Source organism: Uranotaenia lowii, chromosome 1 (genome assembly GCF_029784155.1).
Source record: "Uranotaenia lowii strain MFRU-FL chromosome 1, ASM2978415v1, whole genome shotgun sequence".
Lineage (NCBI taxonomy): Eukaryota > Metazoa > Arthropoda > Insecta > Diptera > Culicidae > Uranotaenia > Uranotaenia lowii.
In genome coordinates, this window is record NC_073691.1 from 124,925,494 (window position 1) to 124,943,384 (window position 17,891).

General features: G+C 36.1%; 1 protein-coding gene and 1 long non-coding RNA gene across 6 annotated transcripts in view; one reads left to right on the forward strand and one right to left on the reverse strand.

Moving 5' to 3' along the window:
• Positions 1–17,891, reverse strand: part of LOC129739811 (serine-rich adhesin for platelets) — a 52,480-nt gene that overhangs the window by 29,519 nt on the left and 5,070 nt on the right. The window contains exons 1-2 of one of the 5 annotated variants that reach the window (XM_055731334.1): positions 4,693–4,983; positions 3,727–4,525 (exon numbers count right to left, since the gene is read on the reverse strand). The exons of 1 other annotated variant lie outside the window; for it this stretch is intronic. The gene's annotated coding sequence lies outside the window, so the exon portion shown is untranslated. Of the gene's footprint in view, positions 1–3,726; positions 4,526–4,662; positions 4,984–17,891 lie in introns of those variants that run through there. 3 more of the 5 variants (XM_055731335.1, XM_055731333.1, XM_055731336.1) reach the window with 3 other exon arrangements.
• On the forward strand, positions 5,304–7,791 carry LOC129739816 (uncharacterized). The gene is made up of 3 exons (XR_008735977.1): positions 5,304–5,592; positions 5,658–6,123; positions 6,196–7,791. It is a non-coding gene; the product is annotated as an uncharacterized LOC129739816 (long non-coding RNA).

Consider the following 17,891-nt stretch of genomic DNA (forward strand, 5'->3'; position numbering starts at 1 on the left):
CCTGTATTTTGCGAGGTGCGTCGAAATAAAAACTCAAAGCAAAACCAAAGAAGAAATGCAGCCGAATTCCGGGCAAAAAATGTCGTGAAAGAAAAGAAATTATTGAAGACATTTTTAAAATTTTCTTATCCTGGAATTTCGGTGAATTTAAAGAAGACATTTTTTGACGTTTGAAAAAGAAAATATGATTTTCAATCTCTTCGGATTTTTTTCGTTGCGAAATTTTTTTAGATTGACATTCCGGCCAATTCAAAGAAGACATTTTTTTGACGTTTGAAATAGAAAACGAGATTTTTAATTTCTTCGGCATTTTTGCTTCGGAAATTTAAAAAGACATTTCTTTTCAGTGAGGATTTTTGTTAAATTAAACGTTAATACCTATTAAAAGTTGAAAATAATGGAGCAAATGATTGTATCATATTACTATGCAAAAAAGAAGTGGTATAAACGCCAAGAAAAAATCGAACTACTTCGGCATCGTCGATATTTGAGAGATATTAGTAATCCATTCGATATTTCGGATGGAAATTTGAAAAACTCTTTCGAATGCCAAAATTTTTGGCTGAGAAGTTTATTAACTTATTGGGCCAACCATTTAACGCTATTCCATTGAAGGATGAAAGAACCACAACAATTCCAGTACATTTACAAGTTTTAACAACATTGCGATATCTTGGCTCAGGTAATCGATTAAACCTAATTAATCTAAATCAATAAGTATGACACTTTCGAATGTACTTGTCAAATTCTGTAGTAAAATTATTAACTTCATCGCCGTTCAACACATCCGATTGTTTACAAATACGTAACTTTCTAGCTGCATTTTTCAAAATGTCCAATTATGCCTTCAACACTCAACGATATGTTTTTTCCATGCTCAACATCGGGAAACAAACTAGCATGGGAGAAAGACGGTGCCAACAATAAGTCGTTTTGAAAAGTCTCACCGACAACAAACGTCAAAGACGTCTAGCGGTGAATAGGTGAACTATACTTTTTTCTTTTCTTACATTTGTTGTTTTCTTCTTTCTCTTTACTTTTTCGGAATCAGCCAAGAAGAAGAGACATTTTTATGAAGAGAACGACAATTTAAGAATTTCTTTTCTAGAAGAGATTTTTGGTGATTTTCTTCAAGTACCGGAATTCGGCTGATGGTCTGCTAAAACCACCGACAATCACTTATGGTCATTCTGGACAATTTTGGATTACAGTTCCACGGCGCCGGAAGAGTAATATTTGACTAATGTTGTGAAAAGGGTTTCGTTTGCATTCACTCTTCCAAGCGCCAGCAACGAACCCGAAGCAGTTTGCAGAGTTTTTCTTGCACATACTGGGATGTCGCGAAAACAGTGACCCTTCCCCCTCTTTATATTTCCATGATCCCCTCGCGACTATCAAGGACACGTATGCCAAGTTTGGTGAAAATCTATTTAGACGTTCCGAAGTTATAACACTGACCACACTGACTAGACACTCGATTTCCATTCTTGGCTGCTCGAAAAATTAACGAGCAATGTCGATACCAGAGGCGCTTCGATCGATGTTGTAGCCCGGCTGGAAAATTAAGCCAGACATTTGATAAATATCGATCAATTCAGACTACTCGAACGGACTGAACAGGTTGGAGTCCATGCTATTGTACCAAATTTTTATGCTCGAATTGCTACCGCGCAATGTCGGCGGTAGGAGGCTTTTAGACAAAATTTGAACGAAATTTTGTTCTAAGTGTCATGTCAGTGTGATCAGTGGTTATAATACATTCATTTATTGAGTGTGACAAATATGCGTCCAATCGTCTCAGTGTGACAGTTATGCGTCCATTTGTCCCAGTGTGACAAATTGACTTTGAATATTTCTCGAAATTTCTAGAACAAACTTTATGTTTCGACAAAGAATTTCAATAATACGTATCAAATTATCACGATTGGCATCAAAAAGTCAAAAACGTCGAAATGTCACATGTGACAATTATGCGTCGAACGGCAGCATACCCCTTGACCTTTTCGCTGTAATTTCATTGTTGCCATTTTGTTGCCAGTGTTGCCATTTTGTCATAGTTTAAGTAAGAATATGAAGAATTAGGGCGCTAAAAAGTGTAATTATGAGTTCAAATAAAATGAAATACCTCTTCCTGTTTCATTAGTCGACAAGTAAAGACTTATTTTTACCATCCGAAATGGTCTGCCCAAACATGCTCCCGATGGCTCCCCCAATTGATGTAGATGCTCAACAATCTGGAACGTACGCATCATTGCACTCACTGGTTCATTATGGCCGTAGAATGTTCGGTGGGTTCGATTCGATAGCAAAGAGTGATGACGTAAAGTCCTCGAAGGAGCATTAAAGTTGATCATTCCTAGCAGGTTTGGCGACTGAATTTTTCCATTCAGTATTTTTGTGATAAATGATGCCTGTTGATTTTTTCGGCGGCGTTCAAATCCCAGAAGCTGGCACCTGTCGGAATATGCGGGAAGGTTTTCAGGATTACGCTAGGGTAGATGTCGTAGAGCGAATCTAACAAAACGCTTTGGTACACGTTCGTTCCGCAAAATTCAACATAACTGATAGGGAGCCCAAACAATTGCAGCATGTTCTGTAACTGACCGGACAAGTGCGCAGTAGAGTGACTTCAAGCACAATGGTTCTCTGAATTCTCGTGCTACTTTGGAGATGAGGCCAAGCTGACGATTCGCCTTTCTTTTGGTACCCAAAGAAAAACGGAAGAAACTTGATTCTCGAAGCCAAATTGGTCTTTTGTCGGATTCAACGTGAAAGGGTATCAAATATGGGACGGTCGCCGAATTTTCTCGCTCTTGATGTTACCTTCGATGAGTCGCCATCCACCGAAGTAGTTCGAGGGGTTCCCTCCAGTTTCATGGTAGCTGGGCAACATGTTGAGAAAGTGGAGTGCTTCCAGTATCTTGGTAGCTAGATAACGCCTGACGGTGGTATCCAGAAAGACATCGAAACCCGAATCCGAGAAGCCCAATTTGCATTTGCGAGTCTCCGGAACATCTGGCACTCACGTCAGATATCTCTACGAACGAAAATTCGAATCTTTAACTCAAACGTAAAATCCGTATTGCTGTACGAGTGCGAAACTTGGAACACATATTCGGTAATGCCGCGAAAACTGCAAATATTTGAAACCACTGCCTGCGGAATATCATTCGCGCTTGGTGGCCTGGAAACTGAATCTCAAATGAGGAACTACATCGCCGGTGTCAACAAAGGGCGCTAGAAATCGAGATTCGGGAACGTAAGTGGAGATGGATTGAGCACACGCTGCGAAAAGATGAAAACGAGATTTGCATAGAGGCGTTAGATTGGAATCCAGAAGGACATCGAAGAAGAGGCAGACCCAGAAACTCGTGGCGGCAAAGCCTATCCGCCGTAATACGAACTGTCGACGAGAGTCTTCACTGGGACCAATTGAAGACGCTGGCTCCGGATCGTCAACAGTGGAGATCTTTTACCATGGTCCTATTCACCGGAGTATCGGCGCGGGAACATTAATTAAGTGTAAGTAACTATTCAGAGTCGCCCGCGCTGCCCACCCAACCGGTGCGCGAATGATAGTGTATACCAAAATCGATCCACTGAAAAGAGCAAAATGCTCACTCACTGCTGGATTTACTCCAAGTATCGGAATTTATTTATCGCATAATTGCTCATAATAACTAATCACAACATTCACGTCATACTGATTGGAAATATAATGTTTACCTTTTTACTTATCGTTGACTTCCGAACACTTTACGATGCATAAAATGATCTTTCCGATCAAGTTGCAGTTGTGTCGTTATGCCGTTTTGAAAGACGTCAGTAAGTGTTCTTGCTATAATCGCCAATAACAGCCATAATTCTAAGCATGGGCATTACAAACTTTTTCACCAACATCAGGAATCACATGCACATCAATCGCGACGCGAAATGACACACATTCGGAACCTTACACTTCAATAGATGTAGCCGCACTCTTGTATTTTTTTTCTTTATTATTATATTTTTGCTTAACTTTTTTTTTTTATTAATTTTACTATATTTTCGTCTCACTATCCGCCGATTATACAACACTTTTTATCTTGCGGTTTTCCGTTTCCTGAACACATCAGTACTTTTATTTTCTTTGTTGTGACCAAGATTTTTCATTTTTATTTACTACACATAGGCGAATCTTTTCTTCACATCACAGCTGCGCTATGATGCACTTGAGGTTGCACTTTGATTCAGCTTTTCGCTCTTTCGTTCTCCCTTCTCTAGATGTATGCTAGTATGCTTTTTTATTGCTTCCTGATTTTCACACAATCAGATACATTCTTAGTTTTTTTTTAATCTTACACTTCTTCAACTTCGTCAAAACTGATAGATGTTTCACGAAATCTAAACACTTGTTCGAAGACTTTGCTTGTTTTCGATAGCTGCATTCAAGAATGGTGGGATAGATGGGAAGATTTCTTATCGAAATTTCACCACTGTGCTGATGTCCGTCGAGCCTTAATGCTACCAGATACCTCTGAATTACCTGAAACGAGCCAAATAGGAAAATACAATGAAAGATTTGCCATGTTTATAGAATGATGTCACTCAAGAAGTCGATAAATGAAACTATTCTGAATCAAATTCATTTTACGACGGAAAAGGACAACCCCTCTTGATTACCAGTCTTAAATTCATTTGATTATATCACACCTTTTCCTTGTTTGTGGCTTGATTCGTAAATGTTTTTCTGCGTTTTCATTGGCAATCAATGCTTAACAATAATCCATGAGACAGATAACACTATTGTTGTATCAAAAAATCTGAACTTGTTGCAGTTTTGCGAAAAATTTATGATTTTCTTATTAGTGCACTTCGCTATCTTGCTAGCGCGAACAAAGTAAAAGAATTTTCCACTGAATACATTCTCCCTTTCTATCGATATGGCAGAATAAGCGTATGTCTGCTGAATGTACACGGTCGCTTCCCAAACTAAATGTCGAACACATATTGTACAGTTTACTATTTCAATATTCACCACTACGATAATCATCACGATCTGATTTGATTGGTATGGCGATGGAGTTCAGCGCGGTTGCTATTTTCCCATACTATTGACTTCGGGTTCGGGCAGTATAGTGCGGTGCACCGATAACCGCTACCTTATACCTTCGTTCGTTGTAAAAGTGCTAAGCTCGGTAGGTATCTTTTACAATCAATTGAATGAAGAACAGATTGCATTGACAGACAGCCTGACCTATCCTATGTATATATAGGTGCACCTAATTTTATTCCGCCTACAATTGTAATCGCTACCAAATAGAAAATGCTGCAATTCCTCATCTGCTTCTCACAAAATTTCTGAGCCTCGACTTAGCAAAAATAGTTAATTTCTTTTGTTTAGCAATTAGGCTCGTTTTACTAACGCGATAGCAAAAAGAACACTTTGCTTCATTTGAGTAAAAACTTAGTTTGTTTGGCCGCTTAATTTTTTGGCAGAACCGGCGCAAAGAAGAAAAAAATCAGTGTGAATGAAATTCGATTTTGGATTTTGGCTTTTGGTGAAAAAGTGGACGACGAAATATTTACCGAGTCGCAACTGGAAGTAAACAGGTTAGAATCAATCTGGAAGCAGACAGATTCTCCAATTTTGATGTAAATTCTACATTTTTAACCAGGTTGCCGCCGCCAGGGAAGAAAAACCATCAATGCCAGAAAATGTACGGGTAGGTTTTCAAATCTTGGCAGAACGGAGCTCTAGCTGGTTTCTGTTGGCCTACAATGAAAACGTCCGGTAATCATCGGCAGACATTCACATCCGGAGTTATCTAGTGTTATATATCTGACACTATTCCTGTGTTTTCAGAACAAAAATAATAAATTTTGTACACTCAGACAAATTCTTATTATGATTCTCATAAGATGCATCTTATGAACCGCTTTTCAGAGTGTAAAATTGATTTTCATAAGAGTCTTATGATATTCTTCCAATTTTCAAAGTAAGTTCCTATGAAAAATAGAAGAAGCGGCATTTTGAAAAAATAATGAACACATTCATTCCATCAGTCATTATTTTTCATCGCACACGAGGCGTGAAACCATTATAGTTTCCCTAAAAGATAAGTGATTATCTCATTCTAAATGGTAAGTTTTTTTTTTTGTAAACGTTGATATTATTTGTAAACTCAAACACATTATATTTTGTTTACTTTTCAGCATATTGACCGGGAAAAAGTAAAAACTCAAAGGGTCCGATGCGACAGAATAAATGTGTTGGAACCAGGTGTTTGTGTGCTGCTGTTAGTGCTAATGATGTAACAAACTAGATAGAAACAAGCTAGGAAATAAATAAAACGATTTTAATATCAATTATCTTGAGTTATTCTCATCAAACATGACATTTTCTGTTTCCATAAGACCCTCTTATGAAAAGCAAAAACCTCTCAACGAAGTAGGCGTTCATTTGAAGAATTCATTCGCGTCATAAGACAATCTTATAAATTTCAATGATTTTTCTTATGGCGCCAGTTTATAAGAGAATCTTATGGCAAACTTAATAGTATTTTTCTGAGTGTAGATTTAAATTCAGATGTAAACTAATCAAGTTGAAGCTCTATACCTAATTCAGTTGACTACATCGAGTTGAATTCGCTGCGAGATTATACGGCAGATCTCTACCAGGTTTAGGAATAGCTATGGTTCTAGTTTCTTTGAGTTGGTTTGAGAGGTTACCGTGCCTCCACATCTGATTAAGGTCGTAAATTACAACATCAACAACCTCAGGTTTGACTTGCAGATGACGGCGTAGTATCTGTCACAAGATCTACTGAGTCTCATCTGCACAGACCTTTACAAGATACTTCAGACAGATTGTCTTCCTGGGCTTTGGGGCTCGGGATTGAGTTTTCCCCTCAGAAAACGGAGATGGTTGTTTTCTCTTAGAAACATAGACCTCAACCTCAACCTAAGCTTCATCTCCTAGGCAGAACGATCACTCAATTGAGATGTTTCAAGTATCTTGGGGTTTGGTTTGATTCCAAGTGTCCCATATTAAGTACACAGCAAAAAAATCTGAATCCTTAACAACACTGAAATTGAAAAACCTTTAATATTACATGACGTCGAACGCTATTTGTTGATGTAAATTTACAGATTGAAAAAAGTTGAATCCATAATAGCACTGAATTCGAAGGACATGAATATTACATGACACGGAATGCGATTATTTGATGTAAATTTCCATCACATATGATGTAAATAAAAAGAAGCATCACAAATGACGGAATTTTCAGTGCGAATTAAATATTACACGTCTTAAATATTTACATGTCTTCCAAATTTTACACGTCTGTTGAAATTCATAGACGTGTAATATTCAACTCGCTCTGAAAATTCCATCATATGTGTTGCTTCTTTTTCGTTACATCATATGTGATGTAATTTTACAAATGTTTTTGGTCATACAGAATTCTTAACAACACTGAATAAGAAATTTCTTAAAATTACACGTCATGGAATGTGATGACGACATTGAATTTGTGTTTAATCAATATGACAAACACTGAACATGATAATGTCATGTAAAATTATGAACTGTCAAGAACAGGACCATAGACAAATGTAAACAAAGTGTCAAGTCAAGTCGTGCACCAAAGTTTAAGCAGTTTTCCCGCGAGTGAGGTTCCCGGAGATCTTCGTGAAGCAGGGATGCGGTTCCGGAAGCGGCTCCACGTAAATCAACTTAGGATCCGGGGAAGAAAGTAAAAGGGTGAAGTGAATCCTAATAAAAAAAAATGTTTGCTAAAAAATGTTTGTCGCTAAGTAAAATAAATTAAATTAGTTATAAAAAGGTTTAATTTTTATGAAGAGATGAGAAAATTCCATTGTTGAATCATATAAACAAAAAATAAAACAAAATAAATTCCAATTGGAAAGTTTCCCTTTCAATATTCAGTGAGATTATAATTTACATCATTTTTATTTTACACGTTGCAAAATTTTACATCATTTTTATTTTACACGTTGCAAAATTTCACTGGCGTGTAATTTCCAACTAGCACTGAAAATTCCGTCATATATGATGCTTCTTTTTATTTACATCACATGTGATGTGATTTTACAGATTTTTTTCGTTGTGTGTATCTGAAAGAAAAATTCAAACAAAGAATCAATTTTCTCCGATCAATCACTGGCACTTGGTGGGGAGCCCATCCAGAAGATCTTATAAAACTGTACCGAACAACTATTCTTTCAATGATGGAATATGGTAGCTTCTGTTTCCAGTCAGCTGCCAAAACTCATATCATCAAACTCTAGCGTATCCAATATCGTTGTCTCCGCATCGCTTTGGGCTGTATGCCTTCAACGCATAACATGAGCCTTGAAGTTTGGGCAGGAATACTCCCTCTGAAAGATCGGTTCAATCTACTAACTCTGCGGTTCCTTATCAGGTGCAATGTCATGAACTTATTCGTGATTGTAAATTTTGAAAGGCTACTTGAGCAAAACCTTCAAACCAGATTTATGTCTATATACCATACCCTCATGTCAATGCAGGTTAACCCTTCTTTGTAATCTTCAAATCGTGTTTGCAGCCCTGACAACAATAATTCTTCTGTCCATTCTGATTTGTCTACGCATCGCTATGTCCGTATCGTCCACTTTCGATTCCAAGATTATTCGAAGCTAAATATAGACACGTCGATGCTGATAAAATGTTCTTTAACGATGGAACACTTATAGAGGAATCAACGGGATTTGGAGCGTAAAACGAAATTTTAAGCGCCTCTTACAGTCTCCAGTCACCATGATCTGTGTACATAGCAGAATCAGCTGCTATTCATTGCGCTCTGGATAGCATCGCCACTCGACCTGTGGAACACCACTATATTATAACTAATAATCTAAGCTCCGTTGAAGCAATCCGCTCCATAAGACCAGGAAAATTCACGGCGTACTTCATCTGAAAGATACGCTATGTATTGACTACTTTATCAAGACGTTGCTTTTCCATAATCTTTGTCTGGGTCCCCTCACATTGCTTGATAGTAGGCAATTCTCAAAGAATATAAAATTTCACCGATATAGCCGATAAAATAATTTCATAAAATAAATTTACGGCGATTAACTCTTCATTTGTATCGTATAAATATTGCTGGCAGCAATTTATGCGGTTGCGGCCTAGGTTACCATGACATCGAGCATATTGTTTGGACGTGTGAGGACCACCTTGTCGCCAGAGCGAATTTCATAGATTCCCTTCGGGCCCGAGGAAAGCCACCCAGTGTTAGCTGTGATGGACTTAGACTATATGTTTGAAACAGAGCTGTTAAAATTTGACTGCGTTTAAGATGGCTACACCCATAGAAGAGGTTGCAAAAATCCAATGCCTAATAAGCAAATCTCTGTGCCGATAATGCCCTGAAATGTGCACTGTGCCGAAGGCGGTATGTTTGAAAAACCGTACTGGCATAAGGACTCGGCTCCCAACTAAAATGATGCATGACCACTACATTCAAGCAAAACAAGAAAAACATTTTATGGGATTTCCTTCCTATTGGATAATTCATCCCAGAAACAAGAAAATAAAAATATAAACCACAGCGCCCGTAGGGAGAGTCAAACTCAAATCACCAATTATATCATCTTGCCAGTCCGACATCTTAACCAGTGTACTATTTGAGCTTCATGCAGGACGAGGGATATTTGTCATAGGCCTTTTGCCACCGATCAATCACAAAAAAAAACGCACGACGGTGGTCATTTTGTTTTGCTTTTTTCCACAATGATATCCAATAAAAATAAAATCACAACATCGTTTCCACTTATTAGCAAATGATTCGAAATTTACTTTATGATTTTTTTTAGATAAATTGAGCGTTCATTTAAGGAAACACCAGCATTTCTGTTGAATTTTGCTTTTATAGTATATAAAAACCTCTGAAGTGCGCCCAACTGATCTCTTATATGTATGTGTGTGTAGCAAAAGCCCTATTTAATGGTTGTTATTTTTCATCTAACCTGGCAACAGCGAAAATTTCATATTATGGTTTTATAGTCGAGCTGCTAACTAGATAGCCCATAATACAACCTATTTCGAAAAGCAAGGATTTTCCCGCCTTTTTTATTTTCTATTCAATTTAAAGCACGGTCACAGGTGCATAAATGCAAACACGAATTTTCCTAAATATCACGGTACCCATTTTATGTGATAATTAAAGACTTTAAAATGTCGATCACAAACTCTGCAGCACGTTGACAATCTTAGCAACTGGCTCAGTCACTACAGTTAGGAAACTGATTGGGAATGGGTCAAAGCTATTAACGAAAAAGCTCTAGACTGATATCCTGATATACACACTCTAAGAAAATTGTACATAGTGGTACCGTAAAAAGTACATACTTTGAAGTTCGACTACTTTTACGTAGAAGTGGGTTTCAGAAATAATACTTTGTCAGTTCTTTCTGTTCTACAAAACCCTCTATATAGAAAGAACTTCAATTTCAATTTCTCACTCGCACCACCAGGGAGTCAGTCTGTGATTTGCATCCTACTTGCGCGCACGCAACAACTTTTGCAGAACTTCCCCATAAGTGTTTGCGAAAACATAAAAATTTCTTTCGGTAAGTTTGGTCACATTTATTTCTGCAGAATGTTTTTTTCAATTCATCTCCTTAATTTTAGGATAGTTGTTGGTTTCCACTAAGTCCAGAAGCGACATGAAACGTTATCATAAACGATTCAACCATCTGATTCCACCATACTTAGTTGCGATCGCAACAAAGTAAGCCAAAAATCAAAGGTAATATTTATATCCTTTATTTTAACAATTTTGTTAACCATTTTTGCTTCAATAGGATTTTTAACTTCATCCGCCAGTCGACTGTCGATCGAATCACACCCTGCCCCAGGAATTGAATATCAAGGACACCAGCTCAAACTGAAACTGATATCGAAGTTCTCCTCAAATATTTTTACAAAAATCATTTATCCATGAATCTACAGAAAACTAAGTTTATGATCTTTTCACTGAGAGATCACTCTCGAACACTAACGTTATCAATAAATGACACTCAGATTGAACAAGTGTCATAAATGAAATAGCTCGGACTCTGTATCGATGAAAACTTAAAATGGGGCGGTCACATAAGTCAGATTGGTGAAAAAAATAGAACCTTACGTATTTGCTTTACGAAGAGTACGTCAAAATATAAATGAATCATCAACATGGAAAATATATTATGCCTACATTCAATCCCATCTGATCTATATGAACTCTATCTGGGGTTGCGCAGCTGAAACACGCCTGCAACGACTAAAAATTCTTCAAAATAAAGCTATAAAACATATAAGAAGATTACCGACCTTGTTTGCCACTACATTGTTATACAGTACCAGAATACTACCTCTGGAAATGCTAAATAAATTTTAAACGCCAACATTTTTCTATAAAATATCAAAGAAATTTTTAAAGTCAAACATCGAACTGGTTCACATTAATAACATCCACGCTAGAAACACGAGAAGCACGGGTAGGGTAAGTGAGCCCTATTTTGGCATGGTCCTTTTCTTGGCATGCCAACATGTCTTTTCATGTTTTTCAGGTCCAAATTGAGCTTAAAAAATTTTGAATATATTTTCATTGCGAAGAGAATAATTTGTTTCAAATCTGTGCATACCGATTTTTTTTATTGTTTGTACTTTAATAAAGAAGTTATTTTTTTTTTTCGATCTGCATCTGCATCTTAATTTTGTTCCTTTTCTTGGCATGCAACTTCAATCGAAATACACCACCAGTGTTGGAAGCTGGAAAAAATACATGTTCATTAAAGAGGTAAAATTTTCGGGCTGATGTTTTCCCTAAAATTCCATTTAAAACTACGCACAAATGCTTTCATATTAATAAGGTTGTATGATAAGACCGTTGCTATAAACTTAAGCTTCGAAATAATTTGGAGAACATAGGGGCTGTCCATTAATGATGTCACGCAAAATTTGGAAAAAATTTACCCCCCCCCCTTCCCCCCTCCGGCACATATTGTCACAAATTCCGTAACCCCCTTTTGTATTACGTCACGTTTTCCTAACCCCCCCCCCCCTGGAGTAAAATTTTCAACTCATAGAATTTGATTAAACATGTTGCTTTTTTTAAATTCATCAGTTTTATTCAAAGAATTGAAAAAAAGGTTAACAACTTTTAACAAGCCTTCAATCATTGCTTAAAACACATTTCAATCATGAGTACAAGGATTATGTTGATGACTTTCCATATCAACGACCAAATCTAGTCTATCCAACCATCCAAATCTAGTTTCTCTTTTTCAATTCATTCGCAATCCAAATCTTCTCCACAGGTTAGAATAGCCAAGCAATCCTGTTCACATTTTGCCACAATTTAAGTGGGAAAGACTTTCCTGAGTGTTGCAGTGAAGGTGTTCTTGTGAACTTTCTTATGCTAATAAAATTTACCAAAAGTGATTACGTGAGTATTATTATTCATTAAATGAATGGTGCAAGTGTAGTTTTATTGAATTTAGGATAAAATTATTTGTTGTTTTGCTGTGTTTTTTTTTTGTAATGATAAGTGATGTCACGCTCAAGCTGAGCCCCCCTCCCCCCCATGTCACAAATTGTCACAAAAATCTAAACCCCCTCTCCCCCCCTAACGCGTGACATCATTTATGGACGGCCCCATAAGTGATTCGATTAACTAAAAGTCATATCGTGCGAACAGCATTTGCATTGCAGTCTGCCGAGCAAAAGCCACGTGGTCTCCTACAGAACACAGTGGTTCGAAATATTTAAAAAAAAAAACTAAATTAAATTAAGCTTATCACAAGACTTAAGATGTTTTTCTTATCTAAAAATTGTTAGATCGATGGCAATTTGTGACTTGAGTATATAAAATACATAATTAATTGAGTTTTGGAATAGTTTTCTATTGCTTGGGAACCATATACTTACTCAAATTTAATTTTTTGGATTTTTGTTCTAATTTTTTTCATGGAAAAGGAAGTTGGAAGTTCAGGAAAATATCGTTTGCTTTCCAATTATTCCTTAAAATATTTGATGTGAGTCGAATTAAAAAAAATGTTTTAGCAAGGTTTACATTCTAACATGTATTTGGCGTGTCAAACCACTGCGCAACGCCCCGGGCATTCGAGATGGCTCTTGCTAGAAGCTCATAATCTCAGCTAACAAATTCAAAAAGGCAAAATTTTAAAATACCATTCAAGGTATTTTTAATTTCTTACTTTATGAAGCCAAACTCCACAATATAAAGACAGTTGTTTGGTAGTGAAAATAACCCTATGTGTCCGATATATATTCCGACTTTTTGAAATGAAAGTTTATTTTGTGCTTCCCTTTCAACCAAATTTCATCAATGTTTTGAAAAGCCTTTTTGTTGTATGATTGGCGCCCGGTCGCTCATCGTCGCATAGAACTTTACGCTCAGCTAACGTCATTCTGTCAGTGGCCTTATATTCAGAATAGCCAACGATTCTGTTAACTGTCAATTGAGCATTGCTGGTAAAGATCTATTGCACATTGCTGGTGGTCAAGAATCGGATCATCGAGACGGCAAACAATTGGTACGGAGGCCAAGTAATTGGAGCACCGCAGTGAGTACTTTGCATGCATTTTACTCACATTTATGAAAGTTCCATAGAGAAAACATATTTTTGTTGAACTCTAAGCAAGTTAGCAAGTAAATTCTTCAAAGGATGTTATATGGTGCACTCAACAGGAAGGTAGGAACGTCGAAAAAAAGGGTGAACCATGCCTTAGGTGCCAAGGTCGGGTACATTTACCCTAATATGAATTTTTTTATAGCGCGAACAAGAACACAATTTGCGCAAAATAGCCTAGTACATCGTGCAGCGAATTCAATCACAGCAAAAAATTTCTAAAAGTATACGGAATCTAAAACACGAGTAGTCTAATTTTTTACAAGTGTAAATCGAAGACGATGTAATTTTCAACTCCTTTTGATGTAATTTTAGTCTTTTTTTCAAAAAGTGAATAGAAATACATTGTTTTGCTATAATTTTACATTCCGTGATGTAAAAATCAAGCGGTCAATGAATTTTATATCACAAACAGTGTAAAATTGTATGTTTGATTTAAAATTAAATGAAAATGTGCAACTTGTGTGGCGCGCGTCGGATACAAAGGAAACAAGTAAGACAATTATTCGAAAACGAGTCGTAGGCGTAGCTCTAGCTTTTCCATAATCCTTCAAAAGCTGGTAGGTTCAAAATAATGTCATATTGAAAAAAGAATGCTGTTGGAATTAATCAATTTTCTCTCCATTGCAGCAAGATCAGATTTTTCGCAGTGGCAGTGATTTTTCGGAGAAATTTCAGTCAGGCGGAGGTGACGCTGACCGAAAAATAATGATGTTCTGGGACGAATCGAGGATCCTGGTGACGGCCATCTGTTCAACATCACCGTGCTGGGAATCATCGGATGAAACAAAAACACCAGGCTGACGCTGTGCGTGATGGTGTATATCATTTAGGTTTTTTTTGGAAATATATGCGAAATTAAAATTTTAAAAGCAGCGTACTCATTCATAGACAACAGCAAAACCTGAATATTTAGCAAAGATTTCTAATATTTACGAGAATAAATCTTAAAATATACATCCCCATCTATTTTTACACGACGGCTTTCGTCGTCCGATTTCGTGCATTGTTTTTGATCTAAATTTACACGCCTCAAAAATTACATTCTTGAAAAAAATACATCGTGATAGAATTTTACATCAAAATCGATGTTCCGTTTTCGTGCATCGTTTTCGGTCTAAAATAACACGAATTTTTCTTGCTGTGAACTCGATGAAGTCAATTGAATATTACAGCTACAGCTTGACTTGTATTCTCTGTCGATTTGGCCTATTGGTAAGGTGTCGGAGAGGTAATCAGTAGATTCGAGTTCGATTCCAGTTCGAGGGGATTTTTTTTCACATACCATTCATGATTGTTTTTTTTTTATTGTTACATTATACGGCTAGTAGCATCATCCGTCAAACAAAACACCAGAAACATAATGTATGAGCATGTGTGAATTGTTTGAATTCTACAAACAGACCTAGATTATTTTGTTATTGCTTTGTTTGATGAATCGACGCCTCACCGTTTAGTGCAAAATGCATCGATCATGAATGATAGATGAAAAAAAATCACCTTGACCAGGAATCGAATTCGAGTCTACTGATTACCTCTCCGACACCATACCAATAGGCCAAATCGTCAGATGAAACAAGTCAAGCTGTAGCACTATTATTCAGTTGACTTCATCGAGTCGAATTCGCTGCTAGATTCCCAGGCAGAAAACGCTCATCGTGCCCCGATTAATGGTGCTTATATTGCCCCAGGTGGTTCTCATTATGCCCCTACAGTGACTTGTTTTCAGCTTTCGGCAAAAAATTTTAAAATGCCTTTTTAAACGTTTTTATCTACTTTTTCAAGTTTCGACCAATTAGGCAATAGACTATTTGCCCATTTTTGAAAAGTTTTTTCACAATTCAAATTTTGTCCTAGATGATTAGATTTTTCCTACAAACGATGAAAAAACTGTACCGTATAAGACAGGGCCGTAGAAAGAACCGCCTCATGGGGGGGTTTTGGTGACTGAATTTTTCTTGTGATATTTTTCGCTCAAACAATGCATTGATAGAAGAAACTTCTAAAAAAAATTTTTTTTTTAGTGAGGATTACTCACTTTAAATTGTTTAACATTAGGCATTAGTTTTTCGAATTTGAAAACACGTCCCAAAATGTTTATAATAGTTAGTTTAAGGTTGCCAAAATGTTTAACCACACGTATCCGGGCTATTTGACTTATTATTTGGGCAATATCCGAGCAAATTTGGTCAAACACAGGAATTTCTCTACAAAAATATAAAAAAATAAAACTTAACAGCAAATTTTAAATCGTGTTTTAGACTTCCAAAACAACCATTCATGATTGTTTTCATAAAACTTGTTAAAAAAAAATGCGTTTTGGACGCATAAATAAACATAAATTTAAAACTCAAATCGCTTTTTTTGCTTTAACTTTGGTAAATAAAGTGAAAAATCCGGGCAAAATCTGGGCTTTTTTTAAATGAAAATCGAGCATTCGAGTTGGAGCGGAGCTCTCTTTTTTTAAATTAAAAATCCAGGCAAACCCGGATTAAACCGGACAATCAGGCAAGCTTAGGTTAGCTACATTTGTAAAGCCTTAATTTATTTTGTAAGAAAATAGGAACTTACTTTCATCGATAGTAGAAATTTTTTGATTTTCTTAAGAATCTGATAGATTTAATGTCTCTCAAAATATATGTTCAAATCAAATAAGCTAAATCTATCAAATTCTTGAGTATATAAAAAATATTTCGCTATTTAGTAAAAATAAATTCTGAGAAAAAGGGAAAAAAAGTTAAAATAAATCAAATTTTTAAGATTAAAAGTAGAGATTTAAATTTTGCGCTAGAATCTGATTCTTGAAAACTGGATCCATGTTTTAGATTTAAGTTTGAAATTTGGTTCTTGAAAAAAACTGCAATATTAATATCTAATGTTAAACAATACACTAAGAAAATATGAAATTCACTGCAAATTTCTTACGTTAAAATAACATTGTTTTTATTTTTCAGCAAATCATGTTTAGAAAAAAACAATTGCTTAACTAAAATTCTGTGGATATTTTTTTAAATCAGTTTTTTAAATTAAATAAAACTTGCAAAATTAACTCAAATTCTACTTAAAACCTTAATTTTCAGCCTGAATAGTGAATATAAACAGTTTTTGAATAACATTCAAAATGTTTGAATGAAATTGAATTAAAATTAAAATTGTAAATCTGCGATCTCTTGCGATTTGAATTCCTCAACTATTCTTGTGATTTAATTTATAGTCATCTTGATATTAAACTCATTTATAAGCTGAATCTGAATTTTAATTATCAATTCCGAATCTGAATTATGAATCTGAATTCAAAATTTCAATTTTGAATCCCTTCCAAATTTCAAAACGATTTCATAAATGAACAAAAAACGATTTCTGAGTTCATATTCGAGATAAGAATTCAAATATCCATGCTTGTCCAACACCTCGCAAACAGAACAGAGCAGAGAACGAATTACACTTTTATCATTTCGGTTTCCGAGTGCACTGCTCAGCCGATCAACGTTCACAAATCTTTTTGCCGAGTGCGCCCGATTGCGGTCGCTCTGACGGTCGGATGGACGTCGCTCGCTCTAAAGAAAAGAGAAGGAGCTGGCTAGAAAATTGTGCTCTAGCGACGCTGCCGTGTAGCTCAGTGTATCAAACCAGAAAGATTTCACAATGCAGGAATGTTTTCTTCATGAAAGCCGTTATGCAGTGCGGAACAGTGCATCATTTGAAGAGGTCCAATGTAGGTTTATGTATGAACTATTTTTATACGTAGCCGGGCCGGGCACTTCCTGGAAAATTACTTGAAAAACATGGTGAAAACCGGGTAAATAATCTGAAATTCTCCATTCCAAAAACCGAGCAATATCCGGCCAAATCTGAGGAAATTCCAGACATTTATCTAGTGAATAAAAACGACTTACATTTTTTTTGTCGCACGCAACACATCAGCAGTGTTAAATTTATGTTTAAAGCATACGAAGGAAAGTTTTTATTTGATTTTTGATGAAACAAACTTTCACAAATCCAATTTTCGACAAACAATTTTAAACTGAATTCGATTTTCTTGTTTCATTTTCCAAATATTGTGGATAACACTGGGCAAAATTCAAGTAGTTTTTTCACTATATCCGGGCATCCGCAAATTGATGTATACTTAGGTTTATGTACTTTTAATATCGTACGTGGGTAGCATTCATTTACAAAAGCAGCAATTCGTAAAGTAACATTTACTAAAATTATCCAAAAAT